The sequence below is a fragment of the Bos indicus genome, chromosome 6, assembly GCF_029378745.1.
Source record: "Bos indicus isolate NIAB-ARS_2022 breed Sahiwal x Tharparkar chromosome 6, NIAB-ARS_B.indTharparkar_mat_pri_1.0, whole genome shotgun sequence".
Classification (NCBI taxonomy): Eukaryota; Metazoa; Chordata; class Mammalia; order Artiodactyla; family Bovidae; genus Bos; species Bos indicus.
Genome location: NC_091765.1, coordinates 22,224,514 through 22,230,093, shown reverse-complemented (window position 1 = coordinate 22,230,093; position 5,580 = coordinate 22,224,514). Strand labels below are relative to the sequence as shown.

The window sequence follows — 5,580 nt, the reverse complement described above, 5'->3', positions numbered from 1 at the left end:
GGTCCTTGTTGTTTATCTTTTTTATATATAGTAGTGTGTATATGTTAATTCCAAACTTCTAATTTTAGGATAGCTTATTGGAATAATTTTATTGAAAATATTAGTATGTGGTGTGGAATTTCCATGCTGAACTTCATCCTTTAAAAGTCTATTCAAAGTTTTAACTGTAATATTGAATTAAAAAATAATAATTCCAAGGAAGACTACCCTAGTTAATATATTTTATTATTATTATAAGTTATTTTATCTATCTTTGTAGCTATTTTTATATTGCATATATCTGTTAAATATTAGTAAATGATAAATATGGGAAAATTTTGTTGGTATTGGAATAGTGCCTTGGAATTATTTTTTTTTTGTTATCTCATGGACATAAGTGTTAGTAATCTACTCAGGAGCAGTAGAAAAGGTTCTGAGGAAGGGCACTCTGACATGGATTCATTACCTTTACTTCATGCTGATCTTCATCTCATTCTGAACTTGATGTCATTACATTCTTAATCTCTGTATCTTTATTCCCCCCTCCACCTTAAGTCCTTGATCTCTTTACTCATACCTGACTCTCATGTCTTCCTTCATTTCATCCCTAATCTTAAGAAATTAGTCTCAGCCATGCAGTAAGTTCATCTGTTTTACATTAAAGTCTTCCTGAAGCAAAAATGATTTTATTAATGTTGCTGGGTTAAAATAAAATGTTATGTATCCAGTAGCTCCGATAGTTTGTACAAATAGTGTAAAATAATTTAAAAATTTTTTTTGGAGCTTAATGAGGCCTTGCAGGGCAGGGAGGCCCAGCCCGCGTGTGGCCGCAGCCAGGGACACTGAAGCTGGGGGATTGCCCTAAGGCGCTACCCGGCTGGGCTGTGAGCTGGCTGCAGCATTGGCAGTGAGGCCTCCAGGATGCCAGTTGGAGCTCTGCAGCGCAAAACAGAGGCTGTGCCCCGGTTACAGGCAGGGATAGAAGGCCAGCGGGTCGGCTCTCCCATGCACAGTGGATGCAGATGCGGCAGCAGCGATGGATGTCCTAGAGGAAGACAGCTTTGCTCTGTCTTCCTCTTGTGCCTCTGATGCAGAATTTGATGCTATGGTTGGATATTTAGAGGGCATTATCATGGATGATGAGTTCCAGTTATTACAGAGGAATTTCATGGACAAGTACTACCAGGAGTTTACAAGCCTTTTTAAAATAAATATATTTCTTTGGTAGAAAAGTATGTAGAAGAACAGCTGTTGGAGTGGATTCCTGGATTTAACATGGCAGCTTTCACTACAACTTTCAGTTCAGTTCAGTCGCTCACTCGTGTCCGACTCTTTGTGACCCCATGAATCGCAGCACACCAGGCCTCCCTGTCCATCATCAACTCCTGGAGTTCACTCAGACTCACGTCCATCGAGTCAGTGATGCCATCCAGCCATCTCATCCTATGTTGTCCCCTTCTCCTCCTGGCCCCAATCCCTCCCAGCATCAGAGTCTTTTCCAATGAGTCAACTCTTCGCATGAGGTGGCCAAAGTACTGGAGTTTCAGCTTTAGCATCATTCCTTCCAAAGAACACCCAGGGCTGATCTCTTCCAGAATGGACTGGTTGGATCTCTTTGCAGTCCAGGGACTCTCAAGAGTCTTCTCCAACACCACAGATCAAAAGCATCAATTCTTCAGGGCTCAGCTTTCTTTTCTTTCTCAACTCTCACATCCATACATGACCACTGGAAAAACCATAGCCTTGACCAGATGGACCTTTGTTGGCAAAGTAATGTCTCCGGTTTTCAATACACTAAACTTTACAGCACCATAAAAATGAAGTGGCTGGTGACATTTTCAACATGCTGCTCACATTTATGGATTTACTGGCTTTTAAAGAAATGTTTCTGGATTACTGAGCAGAAAAAGAGGGCCGGGCACTGGACTTGAACAGCGGTTTAATGGTGACTTCACTGTGCAAATCATCTTCTGTGCCAGCCTCCCAGAACAATCTGTGGTCCTAGGCCCCACCTCTAGGCTGTGGGCTCTTCCTGGAGGTCACCAACTCAATAGAGTGGGAGAGGCTTTGGCTAATGACGTCAGAAGAATACATACTAACTCTGTTCTGCAACTCATTAATGTTAAGTATTGATGGGTCAGAAGAAAATTACTTGACCTTCCTGGGACAAGATGTTCTTGTTTTTGGTAACCCTAGTACTCCTTCCTGAGTAGACCCTTCTCTCAGACTTCTGAGTCTGGCTCCTGCAGCAAACCCAAGTCCAGCATTCCACCTGGGATTCCCATCCCCAGCATTCATGTCGGGGTGTCTGTGTTGGGAAAATCCACCATCACCAACTCTCTTGGCTGAGCTGGTCTTACATATCCCATCAGGCTTTTCGTGCACTCATAGCTCTTAATATGGATCATAGTCCTGCAGCCTCAGTGGGCGTTTTGACTGGGGGTAATTACCTAGGGGTTAACTCAAGTTAGCTGCCCATCTCAAGATTTCTGAAAATCCTACCATCACAGCTAGTAGGAATCAACTTGCAGAGATTTCCTTTACCTAAAAGCTAATGTGAAAATGAATTCCTAGTCTTACATGTGCAGTCTTTGTATCACTGTCTTCTACAGGTCCAGATGTTGTCCCATTGTTTCTATAACCCTTGTTTACGTGTTTTTGAAAAAATATTTTCGTAGGTGAATACTCAGGCTAACCTAGTGGATACAGTCTTAGAACTTCTGTGATTACTCATTTCAAGATCAAAGTATTATATGCTGTGTGCTTTTTAGCTGTTAGTGTTGTGAAAGCTAAAATGCTTTCTACCTTGGTGGTCCATTTTACTGGGTGCCAATGAATGTATGCTGGAAGTAGTCTAAAAGATATCCTTTTCTTAGATCATGTTTGTGTTTGTGCAGGTTTGCTTAATACCCTTTCTATGTAAATCAGCTCCTTAGGTTTGGGGTAGGGGCTCTGCATTTCCTTCTTGGCTGTCAAAATAATCCCACCAAGATAGTGTTCCATGGTCTAGCTTAGCATGAGTAGGAGATAGCAAACAGCTTTACTGGTCATCTGCTTAGATTCAGTACATTGTCTTATTACAATGTTTGATAGAACGTTACTGGCCAGAAAACATGGGTGAAAGAAAAAATATAGTAGTTCAATTCCCAATGTATAATTTTTTTGTTTGTATTTTTCAAGTAAAAGAATCTCTAAAAAAAATTTTTTTTAATTGCCTTTACTGACCTAGGAAACACACTGGACTCTGAATTTGATCTGAAATGTTACAGAGGAGAAAGGCCTTGATCATTTGTAATCAGATTAGCATCCGTTCTTATGATGTTGATGCATGGTTGGAAGAACCTAAGGAGAATGTGAGAGGGCACTTTGTGTGAATCTAAATTGATGTTAAAAAAGGTAACTGGCTCTGCCTAGTGGAAGTGATTTATTATTTGGCATAGTCAAGCCTCAAAATAATTTTAGGGTTGCCTAATGATGTACTGTTAGCTTCCTTTATTTTTAACTTTAAAAATAATTTAAAAGCTAGTGGGGAAAATGTAGATTATTTAGGCCTCCTTGGCCCTGTACACTCTGCTTTCTGTGCTTCACTTCTTCTTCTCCTTGGAGAAGAGATTTATCCTTGAGGATTCAGCTCAAGCATCACCTCTCCTGTGAAAATTTTTTTCTCTATACATCTCCTTTTTTTCTTCCCAATTTTCCCACACAGACAGAGGTGCTCTTTCCAAGGCACCTTATAAATATATTCTTTAATCCTTTGCTATATTGTAGTGAAATTATTTGTTGGCAAATGAAACTGGGACATAGCATTTTGAGGATTCAACAAGAGAGATTCAAAAGAACAGATGTTATGTTCGTCAACAGTGTCTTAGTCATAGTTAAAGAATTGTCCAAGGAGAAACATACAGAGAAAACTAATAAAAGAAAATGACTATAACTCTTGTTCTGATTCCATTCTCAATAAATTTCCTGAATAATTGTTTTTCCATGTAGGAAGCTAATATGCTAGTTAACTAGTATTCTGATATCTTCTCCAGTTGCTTGTGAGATTTGCTAATATTACTCAACTACTGAATTTGGAGTTAACTCTGGGATGCTGCAAGCTTAGACTAAGAACCAGGACTGACATTTGTTTATTGAGGTAACCAGACCTCATAAGATGTTTCAGCATCTAACTGGTCAGGATCGTCTTTGAAAATTCTACATGTTTTGAAATGTTTGATGGTAGTAGTTCATCTACTTCAAAACCACCAAATGCAATATATACTATCCATTCTTTAAAGATTACAATATCAGAATGTGTCAGGATTCTTTGCTTCCTAAGATTATTAGCAGAGTCAGAGACAGACATACATAACCTTTATTTCATTTTATGTAGCTGGATCTCACAAATTACTAGTCAAAGGTATAGATAGCTTCTGGAGTCAAATACTCTGGATTCAGAGCTTTATTTTCACCAAAAACAAGCTGCATAATTTGGGCAAGATGCTTAAAATATTTGTGTTTTCATTTATTTACTAAATTAGTAAATAAATACACGTATAATATTTCACCTTATAAAGCTGTATAAAAATTAATGAGCTATGCATGATTTAAAAATAGAGTCTAAGTGCTTCATTTGGTAATAAAGAGGGTGAAGCTGATCGAAGATGAATTTTATTTGTTGAAATAAATATGTGAACTTTAAAAATATTTTAGTAAATTGGGCATGATTTTCTCTTGCCTTCACATAAGTGTTTTTTTGTTGGAAACAGACAAAATAAACTGAGCAATCTCTATGTCTACATGGCAAGGAAATCCTTATTCTTTGGCATAAGATTATGGATTATTGTGAAAGTTCTGTACCCTCACAGTCTGTATATACTCACAGTTTCTGAGGATGAGCATAACAATAAATTTAAAAATTATGGTTGTCTCAACCCTGTACTGAACAATGAAAGTTTGTATGATCATTGAGAAGTATTAGTACCAAAGCAATTATATAATGTTTAGATAATTTTTAGCTGCTTTCACCTTTATCCATACATGGCTATCCTTAATAGTCTGCTCTTCTGTTATTATGTGAGATAAATAGACTACATTTTAAACTTGACCTGATCTTCGTGGACTCTGATGGGAAAAAAGGGAAATGATTGACTCATGTTTGCTGGAGGTCCTTTGATTACCGAGAGAAATTAGGAGGTGAAATCCAAGAGAAGTTAAGCCATGGGGAGGAGGCACTCATCTCTTTGAACTTGAGGTAGTTGGGGTGATAGGTTTTTCAGCTTGAGGAGAGCAGCTAGCTAGCACGAGTACTATAATTGTCATATCAGGCTCAAAAGAACTTTCCAAACAGTTGCTTAATTTTGGTTTACTATGAACTTGGAGCTCCAAGTCTGAAAGAAGGTTTCCAATAATCCAAGAACAAAAAGGAAAACTGCCTAAAAAATTCCTTCTTATATTCATACTTATAAAACCTAAAAACATAATTTTCTGAAATATTTAAATCTTCTAAATTAAAAGTTTTATTTTCAACACTTAGGCAGAATGTTAAAATATATGTTAACCTAAGAAGATACAGTACCTTTCAGTATGTTAACATAAGCAATTAAATTGCCAAGCAGA

At 37.8% G+C, this 5,580-nt stretch overlaps 1 pseudogene; it reads left to right on the top strand.

The window, feature by feature from the left end:
- Nucleotides 1-1,015: 1,015 nt before the first annotated feature.
- On the top strand, nt 1,016-1,984 carry LOC109559988 (ADP-ribosylation factor-like protein 2-binding protein pseudogene; annotated as a pseudogene).
- Nucleotides 1,985-5,580: the final 3,596 nt, after the last annotated feature.